This window comes from Centruroides sculpturatus, unplaced genomic scaffold (genome assembly GCF_000671375.1).
Source record: "Centruroides sculpturatus isolate CEXI.00-Female unplaced genomic scaffold, Cexi_2.0 scaffold238, whole genome shotgun sequence".
Classification (NCBI taxonomy): domain Eukaryota; kingdom Metazoa; phylum Arthropoda; class Arachnida; order Scorpiones; family Buthidae; genus Centruroides; species Centruroides sculpturatus.
Window position 1 is genome coordinate 14,989 of NW_019384806.1, and position 22,058 is coordinate 37,046.

Sequence of the window (22,058 nt, forward strand, 5' to 3'; positions counted from 1 at the left end):
CGAAATTTAAGATATCCTAAATTATAAATAACATTAAAACTGTCATATTTACTTCGTGGCTTAAAAATGGTTAAATAGCCAATTGAGTGTACATATATAAATAGCCACTTTGAAAATTTGAAGAGGAAAATAATCATCGAAAAAAAAAAAAAGTGTATTTTAAAGTACAGCATATCTCATTTTTGTTAGTAAGCTGCGAAAAAAATAGTACAAAATAATACGAATTTTATGATAATTGATTTCCTAAATAAATAAGTAATAGGTCTATTATGAAAATGTGAATGTTGCATCTATTATTCTGAGTAAAATTTTTTTGAGGAATAAAAATTCTCAATTTATATTATTTAATGATAATTATAATCGCGAAAACCATGTACAGTCGACCCCCCTATAAAATCATAGATACGTTCCATTCTTTAGGAATTCGATTTCTTACGAGTCCTTCCAATCACAGCCCGACAGGTGTGAAGTTTACGGACTACGGCTGATTGAAAGGTTTTCTTCTATAAAATTAATCGATTCTAGATTAATCCGACTCAACATTTCCAAAATACGTATATTTTTTTTTGAAATAAGCCGTATAAACTACGCTATAAACAAAAAATTGTAGGATTACTTACCGAGTGTGCACCATTCGACAACCCCATTGCTAAAGCTTGTTTTCGTCGCGAAGCAGCACACCTAACCACGGCCGATTTCTGATAACTTACTTTTCTGCGGAAACTTCATTGAACTTCGGAAACATCATTAATATAAATAATTTTAATCGCCGTTGAATAAGAAATGTTTCTTTCACAAAAATGTATAAAATTACAGTATTGTATTAGACTTACGGTACTTAATTTACATACTGTACAGACGATAGTTCGTTCTAAACTCTCCGTAGCATGGCGCCAGGCGGCGGAAAAAAAATATATAATTATAATAAAGTTACAATAAATTAAGTTAATATATAATTATATATACAGTACCTAATTTATATATAATTTATATATAATACTGTACAGACGATAGCAAACTCTCCGTAGAGTGGCGCAGGGAGGAGGAAAATAGTTCGGCTGCCCGATGACGTTTCACGTAATTATAGAAGTTTTTTTAGCTTTTTTTACAGATACCGTCGCAATTTTTTCGCAGTTTTATAGGAATCGTAATTATAGGGACCGTAATTATAGGAGGGTCTACTGTATTTAATTTAAACACAAGTAAAGTACATTAGTGTATGAAAAAATTGAAATTGTATAGACACAATTTAAGAAAGAAAGTATTTATAAATTAACAAACCTGTTTTTTGCTGCAGGGAGTTGCTTTTTTTTCGCTAACGTTTTCAGCTTAGTCTAATAGATCATCTTCAGAATGAAATTTATTAGAACATCTTAACAGTTAAATATTGTTCCAAAATACAGTAGACCTCCCTATAACACGGGTTCCTATAACGAAGATTCCTATAACGTGGCAAAAAATTGCGACAGTATTCGTATAAAGACGCTAAAAGAAACTCGCCGACTTGTGTCGCGACAGGATTGGTCGAATCTGGACCAATAGTAGACGAGCAGCCGAACTACTTACACGCTACAGAAAGTTTAGGCGAGTAAGTTCAGTTTACTATCGTCTGTACAGTGTTATATGTAAATTAGGTACTGTATATATAATTATATATTAACTTAATTTATTTTAACTTTATTATAATTATATATATGCTTTCCGCCGTCCAGCGCCACGCTACGGAGAGTTTAGGCGAGTAAGTTAAGTTTACTATCGTCTGTACAATATTAATTTAATTTATTTTAACTTTATTATAATTATATATATATACTTTCCGCCGTCCAGCGCCACGCTACGGAGAGTTTAGGCGAGTAAGTTGAGTTTACTATCGTCTGTACAGTATGTAAATNACTACTTACATGCTATGGAGAGTTTAGATGGGTAAGTTGAGTTTACTATCGTCTGTACAGTATTATTATCATCTGTACAATATTAACTTAATTTATTTAACTTTATTATAATTATATATATACTTTCCGTTGTCCAGTGCCACGCTACGGAGAGTTTAGGCGAGTAAGTTGAGTTTACTATCGTCTGTACAGTATGTAAATTAGGTACCGTAAGTCTAATACAGCACTGTAATTTTATACATTTTTTTGTGAAAGAAATATTTCTTATTCAACGTCCATAAAAATTATTTATATTAATGATGTCTCCAAAGGTCAACGAATTTTTCGCAGAAAAATAACTTATCAGAAATCGCGGCTGCCGTTTGGTGCGCTGCTCCCCGACGAAAACAAGCTTAAGCAATGGCGACGTCGAACGCTTTACACTCGGTAAGTAATCCTACAATTTTTTGTTTATAGCATAGTTTATACGGATTATTTCCAAAAAAATTATACGTGTTCTGGAAATGTTATGTTGAATTAGTCTAGAATCGATTAATTTTATGGAAGAAAACCTTTCAAACAGCCGTAGTCCGTAAACTTCACACGTGTCGGGCTGTAATTGGCTCATGTATTTAAGGATTCCTACAACGTGAAATTCGTATAACGTAAAACGTATCTACGCGTTATAGGGTAGGTCTACTGTAAAATACAGCTAAAAAACAAAACTTGTTAAAAATATTTGAAAATAAAGCAAAAATAACTAAAAATTAATATGAATGATAATAAGAGTAAAATATAAAATAAGTAATGAATAAATATAAAATGTAAATTAAGTCAAAAATATCTCTTTCTGGATGGTGTTGTGGCAGTGCAGCGAAAAAAAATTCTTAAAATTAATTACGCTAATACAAATTGCAGTAATTGTACAATTTTTGTTTCTTGCGTAAAAATTTCATTTAGGTACTGTCGAAAATGCATTTTTTTATGAAGTTTCAAGAATATTTTTGGTTATAAATAAAAGAATTTACGCATTCGACATCATATCGTAAATTGCCGAATTTTTTATTGTTCACCCATTATTTTTTGATTGCTTTTTTTCATAAACAGAAAACATTTATATTTAAACTATCAGCATAAAATTTTGATGGTTTCTATAATATTTTGAGCGATGTCCATTTTTATATTAGGTGATCGATTTAAGCCTAACAAACGACTATAACCCGTTAAAAATAAAAAATAAAATTAATATGTAAAGATTTAACAAAACTATGTGTTAATTCTAAAAACAACATTTTTACGAGTAAAATGAAATAAAAACTTTGTAATTTGATCGATTTACAACTTAGAAAAAGGCGTTTAAAGTAGAGTCATAAAACAATTAACGTTTTTTGACTTTCGAGGTAGGGGGTAACCCCGGATCTGTTGACATATTTTCTCCTTGTAGTGCGAAATTTCTACTGAGTTCACTTGAAAGTGTCATATTTCTTCCCCATTTTCAAACAAACCCGATGGCAATTGGTAAAACACGAGATAAATTATAGCGAGTTAAAATTTGATATGTTTATTTTTTGCGTTTTTCGTATCAAATTATATTAATTTCTGTGAAAAATGGAGTCTTTAAAACGCCACGTGACCGAAGTATGATCGGAAAACCACGGGATATGGGAACGGATATATTTAGAATTTTTGTGTGTGTATTAGTGTAAGTTTGAATGAATTCATTTTATGTTTGTATATGTTATTAAATCAAGTGTTGATCAGAAATGCTGCATTTCTGTTGTCATTTCTCTATAATCCCAAATATGTAGGATTGAGAATTTCATCAAGTAATAATAATATTTAAGGGTTAATAATTCAAGTAGCTACTTTTACTTCATAGAAATTTTGTCATCATGCACTTTTGGACGTTGGAATTGCTAAACATCACTCTGAACCCTTGAAGTTTGAATTTATAGAAAAAAAAGCAAACAACTTTAAATCAAGATTTACACATAAAAATATTTTTCCAGTTTTATTTTGTAATTTCATCTCAGCTTTTCGTCTTCCTTTTCATAGGCTAAGCTTGCGATAGTTAGAAATATCAGAGGAAATAATATAATATGCTGTTTTCAATACTATTTTAAATATGCAAATATTTTGTAATGTTTATCTATTTAATATGTTTTGTTTACAGTAACAGTTATTCTAAAAATATAGGGAAAGCGAAATGTAAAAACTCACGTAGGAAAAATCGCCCGATCATCTATATTTCATGAACTGTATTTGTTATTGTGTGGTTCGTCCTTGGGTCTGCGGACTTACACCGTTCCGTTGTTTTTACTTTGGAAGACTTTTCGTCTGAAAAACAGACATTTTCCCCACTCAAAGTTCGTCCAATCTTGATGTTGGCGGGCGAACTCCAAGCGATCCGCGATGTTTTGCTGTGACAAGCGCTGCTTTTCAGCCGCTCGTCTTCCAAATAAACCTCATTCTCTGAGTCTAAAATAATTCTGCTATCAGACATCATCTCTCTTATCAGACTGCTAATTTTATGTCTTACTTTATTCAGTATTGAAACCTAATCATCAAAAAGATATGCTATGAAATTACGATACTACGTGTAAACACTAAATAATTGATCATCTAAATAAAGGCCTGGGCACTCTTTGTTATCTACTGTTACACGCGGTTAATTCATCTTATTCAGCATAATGTTTAAAATATTATTTACAGTATGATTTTCATTCCTATACTAAATATAACTGAAATTATTATTATTATTATTTTTTTTTTTGAAATTATTATTATTGTTCTGGAGGAAATAAAAGTAATATTATTGTTTAATAGTATTAAGATTCGCGCTAGAGTTCAGTTTTTTTAGTATTAAGTACATATAAGTCGTCCTACTAACAGCCACTTGGCACTAATTTCAACACTTATCTATTCGTGGCGACACTCAATTAATCGTGTTCGTTACACTCAGGATTTTTTTAGACCTTTCGGGGACTATAGCCTTGCAGTTTAAAAACGTTAAAATCAGACGTACATGGCACAGTACCCATACATACCCCGTTCAAAAGGATTTTATCTTTCTTTATTGTATATCTCCTCTTTTGTATTGTAATTAATCAATTTGCTTTTATCGTTGTGAATTTAACAGCTAACTTAAATATATATGGACCGTATGCAACATGGGTTTCAGTAAGGGCTGGTGTGAACTCAGTAAATTATTGTTGGGTGGTGTCTTGATTTTATGGTAATATTCATGATTAATAATATATTTTATGCTTTCAAAATAATATAATTATATAAAAATTTTAAATTAGCTAAAAGTACACCACTGTTAGAAGGTTTTTAGTTAGAAGGGTTATAGTCAATTTGCTTTTATCGATGTGAATTTAATTTGTTATGGTTGAGTCCACCCTTACGTTACTTCAGAATAACATAATGCATCCGTTTAAAGGTAAATTATTTAAATTGTATTATATAGTTTTGAATTTATAAACCGTGCATCAATAATATATAATTTAGAAATGTCACTATTTCTGTCGACATATTTGTAATAATTTTACTGAAAAACCAGAATTCTATTTAGATTAAATTAATTTTATTGAGCTTCCAAAAAACATTAATTAACTTATTACATTTGTAAAACATATCGCAACATTTCTAATATAGAATAATAATATGGATAGCATACAGTTAATATATTAAGTTGTATAACATTTTACAACACGAAATGCTCTCTACAATATATAAAAATTGATTTTGCGTGTTAAACGTTTAATAAGCAACGTATGAAACAACATTATAAAAAACCATTAAGGTCTTTTCTTATGAACAATTTCTATAAAATCTTACAGTTAATATACATTTAGTATCTGTTGTTTTTCTATAGAATATCACATCACTGGCGTGTAAATTAAACCACTAAACACAAGTTGAGAGTTGAACTTCAGTAACATTTAGCCACGTGGAGTTTTTCCGGGTTTTTTCACATTTCGAATTTTTATAAAGGAATCAGTTTATCATACGAAATTTTTCTGAAAGTTATCGTGATAGATCAGTAGAATTGTGCTTAGATAAGTTTACAAATCTATAGAAAAAAAGTTTAGTTCAATTATAACTGTAAAAATCACTATTTACTGTTTGGAATAAATCGTGGAGGTGATTGAACACGTTTTCATAACACGTTCTCCTGAAAGACGGCTGCTTCAATAAAACCGGGAACAAACCAGAAAATAGCGCGACCGTGTCTGCACAAGCGTCCTATTCTGTATTTATTTATAAGAGGCGATTTATGTGTATATTGTTTTATTTTATTTTGCATATTGCCTGTATAGGTTGTCTACATGTTGCATTACTTCATTCTATTAAATAACTGAATCACCCTGTTCATATGTTTTGTGACTAGTAATCATTATTTTAAAAAAGTGTTTACCAAAATGTTTTAGGTGCTTTTAATTGAAAGATAATTAACACTATTTTTTTATTTTAACAATTGGCTATTTTCTTAGCTAGTATTTGACAGTCACACGTGTGTAAATAATTTTTTCAATAATATATTGTAATATTATCTAGTAAGTTTATTTATATCGTGAAATAATAAACGTCATAATTGTTTGATTTGAAAAAGCGTTTGTTCTTGGTGCAACTATAATTGTAGATTTAATATGTCTATAGAATTACTGTGTATATATTTTCAAATATTGATATAATAATAAAATAACGTAAATTATTTCCTTTTTAATAGTTTTTCAACAAGTAAAATTATAACAGCAATACTATATCCACAAACCAATAATATTAAAGCGCTGCAAATGTCTTCGATACTAAGTGAGTGATATGTTTCTTTGTTGTTGCTTTCATCTGTAGGTAAATCGTTCTGTTTCAGTTTTTCGTATACCCCATTATCTACTAATCTTCTAATTCTATATGAAAGAAAAATTAAAATCTGAATTAAATATATACTATTTCCGTTTTAATAGTTTTTCAACAAATAAAATTATTACAGCAATACTATATCCACATACCAATAATATTAAAGCGCTGTAAATGTCTTCCATACTAAGTGAGTGATATGTTTCTTTGATGCTGCTTTCATCTGTAGGTAAATCGTTCTGTTTCACTTTTTCGTATACCCCATTATCTACTAATCTTCTGATTCTACATGAAAGAAAAATTAAAATCTCAATTAAATATATACTATATTATTTATTATTCGACATAAATATTGTTAATAAGTGATTTTCTAAACTTCTACAACTAATATTTAATTCTCGTAGTATANAAAAATTACTTTAATTGCAGTAGAGTTTTAGGTAACAGATGTAAATTTACTTTTATTTTATATGTGTTTAGTCCTATTGTTCTGTCAAAATTTATTAAACATTGTTAAGTAGAAATGAAAGTAATTGAATGTTAATGTGAACAGGAAAACATGCACAGGCAAACTTTGTTTTAATGTGTTTTTTTTATTATAAAAATAGTTATAAAATAGTATGTAATGTGATGAAGAACAATATGATAAATTTCAATAAATAAACGAGCGGTTAACAGATTAGTCTTAATGTTTTTTTTTTTTTTGTTTTAACCCATACAAAAACTTTAATCTTTGGCATTGAGAAAAAATTCAAGTAGGCACATAAAATGAATGACAGTATAAAGAACAAGAACCAATCTCTACAATAATGCCAAGGCCAAGGAATCCCCAGAAATTTTTCGAGGGTAATCCGTTTGGATATGTCAGGTCCCGTCCCTTACCACCTGGTCGCCCCGTTGTGGGCCTGGTCGAACCCATAATGTGTGTACTATAAGGGACCCTGTTAGTGGCCACAGGACAGAAAGAGTATTAAAAAAAGTGGCCGATTCGGTGAAACAACTCAATACTGCTTGTTAGTCGATGATTCATGAATAATCAACAGACAGGATATATGAAATATTTTAGAGTTTTTCACGTTTCAAATATTAAATTAGCGGTTTACCCATACAAAGTACTCCAAAGAAGTGTTTTCTTGTCAGCTCTCTCAGATAATCCGTACTCTACACCCAACAATCTTATCAATTTTACAAATATAATTCTTAATATGAAATTATATACAAATCACTTCAAGTGAAAAACTCTAAAAGCTAATTTTCGATTTATCTGTAAAAACGCACGTTAGCTCATTAGAATGTACAATAAAAGTGGTGAAGTATAAACTATTTCAAAAAGACATATAAGATATAATTTGTGGCTTAATAAACATTCGCATGAATTACATATAGGAAATAACTTCACATAGATATCATAGTAATTAAGGAAATGTTTACACTTTTGACTGTGGAATACCACAGAGATAAAAAGTAGCGATTGGTCAAAAAATTTTAAAGAAATTTTGTATATACGGATGTAACTGAATATGTCAAAGGTGGACAATTTTCTTCACTCTCTTTGACGTTGAATGAATGACTCCTGTACTTTTAGTCGAAAATTTTTCAAATTTTAATGGAAGTTGTGGTATTTAAGTGATTAAATCCTATTAAATTTCGAATTTGAAAGAACGAGAAGATAAGGAGATAAAGCAAATCGTGTGTATTTCCAGTAGGGTCAGATTAAATAACGAGTATACTTGTTATTTGCATTTAGAATTTTTTTTTATAAAGTTCATCCCTACCCTTTATAACACTTTAAAATATAAAAAGTTTTTTAATAAAATATCATAACAGATAGAGATACAAAATGTTGCTGAAAAAGTTAATTAACTCGTTGCTCTATTTTTGAACTAAATATTTAATTTGTAAGTACTCTAGAACATATTAGTCCGAAGAAAGATAAATGTTACGATGCTAATGATTTTTGTGCGAATATTATGAATACTTATTTACATTAAATTTCTTGAATAATTTTCCAAATACTTAAATGAGTGTTATGCTTATGATCTTGTTTCTTGACACGTTAATCTGAAATTTATTTAATACAGAGACTTGAGTTTTTGTATTAAATGATTGTATTTATACAGAAACTTTGAAAAGTACGTTATTGAGTCATGTAAAGGAATGTGTTACTTTTTTACAGAATGTCGCAATTTTCTAGACATTCATAGAAATTCCTTAATTTATTCACATTGCTTCAGGACAAGAATCAAATAATATTAGTGGATATTAATCAATTGTTTAAAAGAATGAAATGAAATGAAGAAGAAAGATGTAAACTCTTAATCTCTGCTCTACTTCACAAATGTTTAAAATGCATGGAAATAATTAAAATATCAGTTTTTAATTACTTACAAGCAACGATGTATGAAGTAATAATACATAAAAAAATTAAAGGAGTGTCAAAAAATAAGTAATGAAATATTAAACTTAAATGTTTACATTTAAATAATCGAAACATTTTAATGATATAAATGTATCTACTTACATTTTATTAAATTGTTTTCCAAATTTAAATTGTTTTTTCATAGGATATACTAATGTATAAGTTGAAAACGATTCCTCTGAAATTACTAATAATCCTTTTTGTTCAATCGGTAATGAATTTACAATACTGATAGATGTAATGTATCCATGTTTATGTTGTAGTGTATATTCAATTCCTTCGTTTAGAGTGGGAAAGCTCTTATCTGGATTATTTCGTATGTAATCTCCTAAAATGCTGGTCATTCCTTTAGGAGTATTCTGTAAAATAAAAAAAATCATTAACATGTTTTTTTTAACTTATACTTACTTACGTATGTAAATCAATGTATATAAAAATATATTGAAAAAATTACCACCATCGTTTTCTCGAATGCCGAATGTGAGAGAGTTCCACAAGAATATTCATTATTTTTAACTGCATTTGAAAGTTCTTGAATTGTTCTCGGTACTGTTTCATAAGCGGAATAAGTCATGTAGGAAAAGAGAACACCACTGTATGCTGATATAAGTACGGTTGTCACCAGTTGCCAAATTCCAATAATAATTCTCGTAGAAGTGTATTTATCTTGATCTATTTCACTTCCTAAAATATTTTATTAAAAGAATAACATAGAAGATATAATGTGCAATAATGCGCATTTTGTATTTTTTGTTTTTTGTTTTTTTTATAATTTTATAATAATATATTCGTTACTCAATTATACCAGCTAACAGAAAATAAGTTTTAACTCCAGAGAATAACACAAGATTAGTTTTTATTATTTATTATATAAATAATATAAACTTATTATATTCTGAAAATGAAAACTATATATTTTAAATTTGTACTTTTTTATTACTAGTACTTTTAACAAACCTTTTGCGAGTTAATGTAAAAATTTTGATAAATTAAAAAAAAAACTAAACACGTGTATTAGTCGTACGTAATATTTTTCCTATTTCTTCATTTATATTGTATTTTTAATCTAATAAAAGTTGATTCAAAAATTAATGTATATGTATTTGCTTGCCTTGAGATGTTAAACTGCTAATGAGAAACCAACAAATTTTTTTCATGGTCCATGAAGTCCTTTTATGGAGAAAATAAACGTTTCCTTTAACAATACAATAAATCGAAATTGCAGTAACAAATGTAAAAACAAAAACACAGATCCACACCTACAAAATATACAATGAAAACAAATTAGTATGAATAAGCATTATTTATTGTCACATCGTTACGATGTGACAATGATAGGTGATGTGCGATGAGCGATGATGGGCTGCAATAAGAATTGCAGACCATCATCGTTTTTATTTATTCAATTTAAGTTATATGTTTTCCACCACGAATAATAGTTTCTTTCTCCAGTACATCATGCTTTCCATTAGTAATAGAGGTGAGCTAATCATCTAACTAACTTTTTTCAGGGGGAGCATTCCGAATTGAAATAACGTAATATTCAGTTTGCACCGAAACTTCCTGTAATCCGGGTTAACATGCATCTAAGTTTTTCATCTCTCATCTTGAGTTTCATGTACTGTACTTACCTTTCATCTCGAGATTTAGAACAGGCTGATGAATGGACAGAGAGATAGATAGATGACAGTAGGAAGTTTTAGGTCTACAACTTCTATGAATTTCAACGGAATTAACTGTCTGTTGAAATAATTATATTAAAAATTTTATAGAAATATTAACAACGTGATCAAAAATCCAGTGAAGGGAGTGTTGTGGGACCCACCGTTTTTCTTTTCAAATTTTAGTTGTGGTTGTAAATATATACCCACCCATTATTTTTTGATTGCTTTTTTTCATAAACAGAAAACATTTATATTTAAACTATCAGCATAAAATTTTGATGGTTTCTATAATATTTTGAGCGATGTCCATTTTTATATTAGGTGATCGATTTAAGCCTAACAAACGACTATAACCCGTTAAAAATAAAAAATAAAATTAATATGTAAAGATTTAACAAAACTATGTGTTAATTCTAAAAACAACATTTTTACGAGTAAAATGAAATAAAAACTTTGTAATTTGATCGATTTACAACTTAGAAAAAGGCGTTTAAAGTAGAGTCATAAAACAATTAACGTTTTTTGACTTTCGAGGTAGGGGGTAACCCCGGATCTGTTGACATATTTTCTCCTTGTAGTGCGAAATTTCTACTGAGTTCACTTGAAAGTGTCATATTTCTTCCCCATTTTCAAACAAACCCGATGGCAATTGGTAAAACACGAGATAAATTATAGCGAGTTAAAATTTGATATGTTTATTTTTTGCGTTTTTCGTATCAAATTATATTAATTTCTGTGAAAAATGGAGTCTTTAAAACGCCACGTGACCGAAGTATGATCGGAAAACCACGGGATATGGGAACGGATATATTTAGAATTTTTGTGTGTGTATTAGTGTAAGTTTGAATGAATTCATTTTATGTTTGTATATGTTATTAAATCAAGTGTTGATCAGAAATGCTGCATTTCTGTTGTCATTTCTCTATAATCCCAAATATGTAGGATTGAGAATTTCATCAAGTAATAATAATATTTAAGGGTTAATAATTCAAGTAGCTACTTTTACTTCATAGAAATTTTGTCATCATGCACTTTTGGACGTTGGAATTGCTAAACATCACTCTGAACCCTTGAAGTTTGAATTTATAGAAAAAAAAGCAAACAACTTTAAATCAAGATTTACACATAAAAATATTTTTCCAGTTTTATTTTGTAATTTCATCTCAGCTTTTCGTCTTCCTTTTCATAGGCTAAGCTTGCGATAGTTAGAAATATCAGAGGAAATAATATAATATGCTGTTTTCAATACTATTTTAAATATGCAAATATTTTGTAATGTTTATCTATTNTAATATCTTGTGTAAAAAATACAAAGCAAGAAATTGCGTAACTTTCCAAGCAAAAACATTAAAATTATGAAGGCAACATCTGTTATGATATTTAATTAAAAAAACTTTTATATTATTAATGATTTATGAAATAGCAAATAACATTATGTTAACAATAAAAAAGTTCAATGCAAAAAAACCTATAAATGCTGAAACGAATAAAATCTTCATTAAGTCTAACACTACTCGATTGTATCTTTTTAATACAGAAATCACCAGGAAAAATGTTAGAAAGATTCATCGAAAGTAAAAAGAATTATTTAGCTCCAAACTGGATGAAGAAAATTGTATTCCCCACACACTAACATCTATACGTTCAAATAAAAATATTTAATTTTTTTTCATTTTTAGACGTTTCGACGTTCTTTGAGTCCTAAACTACAAAAATATTGGGGGTAATTTCTTGATTGATCCACGTTTTCTCTCTCTGTTATATATAACAGCCGAAAAAGTATAAATAATAATAAAAATATTCTATATTACATCTTATAAAGAATAGAATACAATAAATTGAAACGTAAATACAATATTGTGTCAATCTGAGGAGAGTATTATAATTGATTGCAACCTCTCCCGACTAATTGCTAGTGTTTAGGGTTTTTTTTATAATCGGCCAATACTAGATGAATAATTATTAAAAGAATTCAACGAAATTCTTAATGAAATCTGCTAGAAAATTAGAAACAATTAAAATTTACGATAAGCTTGTGGACTACATAAACAGCAAAGATACAAGCCAATGAAATCATTTCTTCAAATAAAACGGGCTGTGCTATTAGTTCGTGTATCCTACTTTATTAACGTCGATTTATTGAGTTTCGAGTCCTATGGTTTAATGCTGTCTATTACTTAATATTTTAAATGTTAAAATAACTTTTAAAACATTTTTTATGTCATTAATTTGAATCAAGAACAAAGCAGAATTCCTGTCGTTTAATAACTTCTGTAAATTTTGTCGAAAAATTTTATAAAATTTTACTAAAAGATTTTGTATTAGAAAAATTTATAAATATCAAAATTTGAAGGTTAAAGGTCGAAGAGTAAAGGTATAAATGGAATTGTGTATAACGCGAATAGGGTCAGACTTAACGATTTTTCTCGTTATTAGCATTTCCAATTGTTTTTATGTAACCTGTTGTTTCCCTGAAAATTAAGATTTTTATGTGTTATAATGATTAAAAATATAAAATTTGATAACAGATGGCCCAAATGCTGCTGGGTAAAGTTAAGCAGTATGGTTTTATTGTTTTGCCAATACTAGATCTTTAAAATAATTCGTGAACTAGTTCATTAGAGTCATTAATGAACTCACTAATATTTCATTTGTTTTAATATCATTGATATATACAGTAGACCCCCTATAACACGGGTTTTTATAGTTCGGTTTCCTATATCACGGCGAAAAAATTGCGAGAGTATTCGTACAAACATGCGAAAGAACTCCTATACTTCGGTAAAACGTCATCGCTGACTCGTGTCACGACAGGATTGGTCGAATCTGGACCAATAGTGGACAGGCAGCCGAACGGAGTGGACTGGAGCGAACGACCGTCCAGCGCCACGCTACAGAGAGTTTAGGCGGGTTTACTATCGTCTGTACAGTACAGTATATAAATTAGGTACTTAAATTATACAAAATTAACAAATTAATCAATAAATTAATAAATTAATATTAATATTAAATATCAATAAAATTAGTAAATTAAACAAATGTTTAATAGGTAGAAAATATGTATTGATAAATTTTTATATATTTTTTATAAAAAAAACATTTCTTATTCAACGGACATAAAAATTATTTCTATTAATGATGTCTCCAAAGTTCAGCGAATTTTTCTCAGAAAAATGACTTATCAGAAAACTTTCTTTATTCGGAACATTTTCAACGCTCACTCAGCACTGATCTCAACATTTGTTTAAAGTCGTTCCTTTTTTCAATGTTCAAGTGGCGCTGTTGTCAGCACTGTCACAACACACTCAGCACTCAACAGATATGTTGACTGCTACTTTCCAATGAATTGTATGTAATTGGTAGAACATTTGAATGGAATCCATCTTGCTGAGAATGAAATTACGAGAACTAAGCACTTTGTACTCGAGTTGGAACGTCGTTGATGACGTCTAATTGTTGACTTCAACATTCAGCACTCGCGTTGAAAATTGAAATGCCCAATTGTTTAAGCTTGTTTTCGTCACGGAGCGCTGCTCCGCGACGAAAACAAGCTTAAGCAATGACGTCGTCAAACGGTACATACTCGGAAAGTAATTCTACGATTTCTTGTCTATAGCATAGTTTATATGGAATATTCACAAAAAATTATACGTATTTTGAAAATGTTGAGTCAAATTATTCTAGAATGGATTAATTTTATGGAAAAAAATTTTTCAAACAGCCGTAGTCTCTAAAGTGCACACGTGTCGGGCTGTGATTGGCTCATGTATTTAAGTGACTCGTACAACACGAAAATCACATAACACGGAACGTATCTACCGTGTTATAGGGGGATCGACTGTATTTCTAAGAATGTTTCTCCTTCACATAGATATCAGTTGATTGCAACATTTGAAATTTGTATTAATTAAATTTATGAAATGATTTTGTAAATTAATCAAATTATTTGAAGTTTTAGTATCCAACAGTTTCGCAAAGAATTGCAGAGAAACGATTTATATTTGTTATTTTTAATAAATGCCTGAAATTAAGTTCCAGTTAGTTGCTGTTGTTCTGTGATGTAACTATGAATTACATACTTAAATTTCTAAAGAATACTGTCGTATTAATACTTCAATTTATAAGAAAAGAAAAGGCTGCTGTTATACTGTACTGTATTATTATGCATTTATTTTAAGAAAGTTTTGGAACATGACAGGAATTAACTACAAGCTTTTACGAAAAAAAAATAATAAATTTTTCTCTAAAAATATACGAAGTATTTGAAAAATACCAAGTTTAAAAACAGCTAAATATGTTAGGAAATTATTTGTTATAAACTACAATTTAAGTATATTTTTATTTTTATTGAAAAAAATATGACTTACCACAAAAAGTTTCACGAATAAACAAATTGATTACAAAAATCAACAGCACAAACGAAAATTTTATAGTCATATCTTAGCTGTTTTTTGGTATATAAATCACCTAGTTTACTAGAAATATAAAATTTATTAACTTCAATTAATTTAATTTAAAATACGAAAATTATTAAAATTGTTTTTTCTTGTATAAGATAAAATTTAAAAATAATCANAATTATTTAAAAATTGCTGAATTATTAGATTTATGTTTCTGTAGTTTTCAATAAATGAACATATCAAAAAGGTGAGATTTTAATTTTTCTTTATAAAAGTACATTAATTTTATTTTTGAACATTAAGTTAAAATTACCTCAAAAGCTTTTTGCGATGTAATAGCCAGTTGGGTGGTTTTTATGAAGTTATTTTATGATAAACTACCTTTAACAGTGTATTTAAATACAGTATTACTAATAATTGCAATGCATTGATATTGATATTACGAGAAATTCTGACATGTAAAACGTCATTCTTTAATGCAACATTAGAACTAGTGTTTGTGCTTGTTATTCTTGTATAATTTCTAGGCAATATTCAAGACAATAGCACAATAATGATAATTGGAATTTGATAGTTGACAGTTGTGATTACTTCAAGTTATTGCAATGTTCTATTTGTTTATTTAACTTGGTTTATTATCCTGTTCGTGAAGAAGCACCAAGTACGATTGAAGAATTAAAAAATGAACTAACAAAAGAAAGTTATTCTTGTTGAAGTTAAAGTTTTTCGCGTAAAGAAAAATTTTTAATGGTAAAAATGTTACTTTTCAACAAATCTTCAATTCCTCATTTATTTAAAAACCTTATATAATATTGTTCATCTAAACACTATCAAGTGATATTTAAACCTATCTGTAATGAAATCTGTATTTTACAGACGACAGAAAATGAACCTTTATAAGCATTAGTAGAACACACAAAAATTTATCCGGAAAATTGTTTTCTTACTTATAGGAAGGAAATCGAAAATTCTTTGAAGCATAAATTTGCATTTTTTGGTGAAAAAGTATATCTGGTTTGACAAAAAAATTAGAAAACAATTTGTTTGTTTACTCAAAAACTACATTATTAAATATATTATTAAATATGCTGTAAAAATTAATTCTTTAAAAATTTCATTAAGTGTAAGTTTTATTTCTGAAAACATCAACTTAAAAATTAGTTTTCATTAATTATTGAAAACACTACACTGTTTTGATATATACATTTCTGTCTACTATTTTATACACCATTTCTAGTTGTTTTTCAAATTATATAGGATGTTCCATATGTCTAGATACAGGATTTATCTTGATTTTTGTCTTTTCTTTGACATGATAAAAATAACACTGAATGAGGAGGAATGAAGTGAAATCATTTTTCATGCATTCAGTGTGAGAGCTTTCAAAGAGTTTAACATGATGCATTCAGATTTGACACTTATTTCATACCATGATCTGAATGCAGCCTGTTATATTTTTCGCAAGTTATTACAGAGTGCACGTGTTTACCATAGAAATAATTCTTTACACAGAACCGAACTTTACCTATAAAAAAGCAACAAAGAGCAACCTAATTTGTAGTTGTCTGTACTAATGGTCACCGTACACCTGTATATTTGAAGGTGCTTAAAAATAAACTCTAAAGGATTCAGTGTACTAAAACTACTTAAAATTATATACTGAATATTTAGAATCTACTGTACATACTTTATACAGGTAACCCCCGTATAACACGGTAGTTACGTTCCAAAAAATTGCCGTGTTATGCGAATCCGTGTTATACGAAACAAAGAACTAATACGAAAAGGAGGGTTAGGTTCCAAAAATTAAAAAACATGCTAGTATATTTTCATAATTAAGATAAATATCTTCATTAAAATTTTTTTAAGTGATACATATTAATATAAATTAAACAATGTTTTCTTCGTCATCACTAAAAACACTATTAATTAACTGAGAGCGTTTTCTTTTTGTCAAGTTATCCTTATCCTCTGAGCATTTTTCTGCATTATCTTCAGATCCATGCTTTACCTTTTGCAAAAAGTGCATGTAATTTTAGATTGCTTGCTTCTAGTTAAAAGGTCTTTATAATTTTCTTTATATGGTGCTAAGTACTTATGAAGAATAAAGCAAGTATGGAATAAGGGAAAAACATTCGGCAACATCAGAAGCAGAAGCATCGCGATCTGGCAACATTGAAACAAGTTTCAAAAAGGACCATGTCTATCGACAGAAGGCGAGAAGAGAAAATTTACATACTTAAGTACTAACAGTTTACGAAAATAAAAATTTTCGTGAACTATTATTACTTAAGTATGTAAAAATTTATTACATTTCCTGTTGTACGAAGGTTTTACTTAATTCTCGAACCGTGTCAGAGTAAATCCGTGCTATAAAAGTACCGTGTTACACGGGGGATGGTACCAATTCTCAAACCGTGTTAGAGTGAATCCGTGCTATAGAAGTGCCGTGTTATACGGGGGTTACCTGTACTTAGTTCTATTTGACTGGTGTTCTCTCTTTCGGTTTTATGTTATGTTTAATTGTGCACAAAATTGCAGCAGAAACTTACCATAGAGGAACAGATATTATTTCCTACTTTTATATAAGGAAACGCATATCAGACCAAGATAAAGATGTTTGTCGTACGGTTTATTACTACTTTGAGTACAAGATTTCTGATTCTACCTAAACTACTACTAGTAGAAATTAAGACAGCACATTGAAATCAGTATAATAAGAAGAAAAAGAAGCATTAAATCAGCTAAGTAAATCAAATGATTGAAAACAATTGCGACAAATTGTTTTTTTAAAATATGAGGTATAAATCGAACAATTATGGGCATTCTCAGCAGATTACGAAGCTGTTTTGTATTTTTAGTCGTTTATTATCTATATACCGTGTTTCCCCGAAAATAAGACAGTGTCTTATATTAATTTTTGCTCTGAAAAACGCGCTAGGTCTTATTTTCAGGGAATTTCTTATTTTTTCCAGGAAGAAGAATTCACATTTATTATTGAAAAAAAAATTTTCCAAGTCGAACTTAGACAAGAGTGACGTATATCCGGTGTGTCGAACTGTCGCCCTTTTATAGCGTCAACATCGGACTCGATGACCAATTAGTGCTTACTGAACCGTAGCATTATGCAAATGTAATGTGGCGTGACTCCTGGCCGACCAATTAGCCATCACCTGCCATAACGTTATGCAAGTCTGTGATTCCCAAGCCATAGTCTTATGCAAATCATGCCATGTGGCGTAATTGTCAGCTGACCAATCAGTGACTGTACTTTCGAAAAGCCAACGGCCACTTTCAACCATCTGTCGATGACCTGTTAGGACTAAAAAAAACTTCGGTAGGTCTTACTTTCAGGGGGAGGTCTTATATTTTGCAATTCAGCAAAATCTGTGCTAGGTCTTATTTTCTGCGGATGTCTTATTTTCGGGGAAACACGGTATATAAAAATGAATATATGTCTGTGTGTGTGTCTGTGTGTCTGTCTTATGTCCTTCATGCATTACCACACCGTTTATCCGATTGCCATGAAACTTTGGGAAGTTGTTTAATATACTCTCGCGCAGGTTTTTGGCATAGTACGATTGCCATAAAACTTAGGAAAGTTTTTTAATACACTCCCGCGAAGGTTTCTGGCATAGTACATTTAACCCACGATAGATGGCGCGCGTTTATACGAGTGTATCGAGACAGTGTGTTCGATCGATTTCAAATTGTGAAGACCATTTTCCCCTATTTCAAAAAATATCTCTATATATGCATTTGTGAACTGTTATTTACGATATTTGTAATAATTTTTGTTTAATCACTTTATTTTAACTTTTTTTGCTAATTATGTATTCGCTCGAACTTTGTTAAAACCTTAACTGTATCCCGAACAACAACCGAAGTCGTAGGAGGAAATTCGCCTATTTTACCGATCTAGGAATCCCCCTTTTCCAAATTTTAATATCGACTCAAAATAATTTAAAAAGACAAATTACAATAAAACGGTTTATTATCCAACTATCAGAAATTTCACAACATGCCAAGGAAGAGAGGAAAGAGCAATTAAATAATAAAAATTATAAAGGATTAAAATATATATATATATATATGGAATATCGCACTTCTGACAATCGCTGCGAGTGTATGTGCTAAATTTGGAGAATCCGTGCTTCTCGAATGGACAACTGTATGTGGCCAGCTCACGCGTCGGAAAACCTGATTTATTCGTGTACGCACCAAACGGAAAAACAAAAACTATCGTGTATCCACAAGCGCTCCAATAAATAAATAGAATTGAAACGATACTTTGAAATGTTTTACCGATGAAAATGAATAATAATAATGTTTCAATAAAAATGGTAAAATGAAAATTTAATTTTATCATAACGAGTTTGCTTGAATTTCGTTTCTTAGATCGCAGCAATGCGCGATGGATAAGCTAGTAGTAGATAAAATAAATCTACTATTAGATAAAAAATAAATTTCAGCAGTACTGTTAAATGAATTGAATCTATTTAAATAAAATATGTTACTGTCGAAAAGTTAACTTTTGACGCCAAAAATTAGTTTTTGTCGAGTGTAAAGATTTCCATAAAATATGTGGATTTATTTATTGTTTAATTCTTCTCTACACTATTCTGGGTTTATATGAATGGTATAATAGAAACTTTATTAATTATTCAAACGAACTGTTTTCAATTTGATCAATTTTCTAGAACATTTACAATCATTCTATAATCGAACCAATGTGCAATAACAAATTTGAATTTAAAACGGTTCGAACATTTCGTTAAAAAATCGAAATATATGAAAATATTTATAAACAATATCTGAAATGTTCTCAATTTAACCTAAGTACTAATGAAGGCTAAACGTAGTTGTAAAGAAAAAATTTTACCTAAAAAATTATAGTAAAAGCCGTTTTTCCGGTTAAGCCTTAATGCTCTCCCTCTCCCCTCCGCAAGGGAATTTCGAAAAATCCCTTCTCAATGTGCGTTTTCATGACGTACCCTAACTGAGTACCAAATTTTACCACTTTAAGTTCAGCGGTTTGCCCTGAACGATGATGAATCAATCAGTCAATCAGTCAGAACAAGTAATTTTATATATTTAGATTAATGTTAAATTTCTGCTGTACTAGAGTATACACGTTAAGAATTATTATTCACGTATAAATATGTCCAAAAAAATACGTTTAAGACCATACAGTTATATGCAATCAATAATGGCCTATTCTCAACAACGAATACATTTAAACCAGGGGTCGCTAAACTTTTTTAACTGTCGACCCCCAACCACTTTCCAAAACCTAACATTGACCCCCACCGTAAAGTTTTATTACAAGTGTAAGTGTATGAGCAAAAAAAATAAACGTTGTAACCCATTGCCGCATCGACCCCCTAATTGACCCCCTAGCTGCACCGACCCCAGTGATGTTGCATCGACCCCTTGGGGTCGATATAGACTACTTTGGCGACCCCTGAATGTCATGTTTTCAGAAACTTTTTAAACAATAATACACACACTATAACGTACAATCAATGGCCATGTCTTATCTTTCTATTAATACCAATTTAAACGAATCTTTGACTGTTATTTTACAATATTTATTTTAAAATTAAATTTACGAATTCATCTTTTAAAAAAAGTCTGATACTTACGTTTTGTAAAAAAGAGAATTTCGGAAAATAAATAAACTATTAAGATCTTATACATCATCATCATTGACCCTACTTCATTTCACTAGCATATACAATATCACTCTAATATTAATTCCCAGAATTCATACAGCAAAAACGTTTATTATTGATCATAAAGAACGTGCAGTTATAAAACATAAAGTGAGTATTTTTATTCTGTTGAAAATTTAATTGATTTGTTTCTCTCGTGATAAATATTTGAAAAAAAATTCTATAAACTTACTTTCGTCGCTCGAAATATATTTGCTTAATGACAAAAAGTAAGTAGATTGCTTTTTATTAAATTGCTTTTTAGTTCTAAACATATATAGATAATTGTTACATACAATATCGTAAATCTGGGAGAGATAGACCTTTTTTAAAAAAAATTGCTTTATTTTTTTATTTATAGCAATGTTAAAGAAAAAATTTCACTAAAGTATGCTACTGATATATATTAACAATAATTAACAGTATAAATGTAAAAGACGCATAAACAAACTTATTATTAATAAACAAATAAATATTCATGTGGTTCATCTATTCCCTATTACTATGGGTTAATTGGGCCATCTTATGTGAGAGAGACTCGCCTGAATTAAATGGAAATAGAAATGAAAGAAAACATTAATAATAAAACTATATTGTTTGCTTTAGTACATTTTAGGTATTTTTCACATAAAAAACATTTATGCAAAATTAAAATTGTGTCAGGTTTAAATACAGGCATACCTGGACTTACGTCGGTTTCGAGTTACGTCGTTCCCGATTATACGTCGCTTGTTAAAAAAGTATATGGAAAAATAAAAACTCGACTTACGTCGGTTTCGAGTTACGTCGTTCCCGATTATACGTCGCTTGTTAAAAAAGTATATGGAAAAATAAAAATCAAGTTTAAGTCATTTTATTCGACTTTACGTCTGTCCGCCACAAATATTGAAGTCGTAATATCACTAGATAAACGTTTAAAGCACATAAAATCATATTAAAATATGTACTGTATTTACAGTACACGCATTCGTAAATTTAGATTACTTTTTTTGTACTATATTAAAAACTAAAATTTATTTGTTTGTAAGCTTAAAATAGATTTTTATTAACCATATATTATTTAAAATGCTTTCCTAGTGATAAGTAGATTCGGAGACAGGTAAATTCGACTTACGTCGTTTTTCGACTTA